Here is a 425-nt window from a genome sequence, read left to right as displayed (position 1 = left end):
GGTGTGTCTGCGAGGGCGTTGGCAGACTCATGCGCTGGTTGCTGGTGCAAGAGCGAGCCTAAAAAGGGATGAGGCAGTCGGCTAACAGTGCAGCCACTGGCTCTTCCTATTTGAGGAGTAAGAACATCTTTCTGCAAGCTAGGCCCTCGTCAGTTTTCTCGTGTATTGGGGCAGTAGTGGGCTCTGAAAGGATGGCATTTGTGAGTATTTGACAGCAGCAGTGCGTCCTACGGCGTTACATGCGGGGTTTTGGAGTGCATCTACTTTTCATTGGCAGCACCCTCTCCCACCGGTTATGATTGCCGTCCTACTGTCGCAGCGGTTTGCACTGCAATTGACGTATACCTTCGAGCCTCAGTGCCGCATAACCGCTCATCTTCTGCGAGACTGTGCTTTTTCAGGCGCAGAAGAAACGGCGGATGGAC

Source organism: Eimeria mitis, genomic scaffold, assembly GCF_000499745.2.
Source record: "Eimeria mitis Houghton genomic scaffold, Emh_scaff781, whole genome shotgun sequence".
Classification (NCBI taxonomy): domain Eukaryota; phylum Apicomplexa; class Conoidasida; order Eucoccidiorida; family Eimeriidae; genus Eimeria; species Eimeria mitis.
This window is presented reverse-complemented; position numbering follows the sequence as displayed.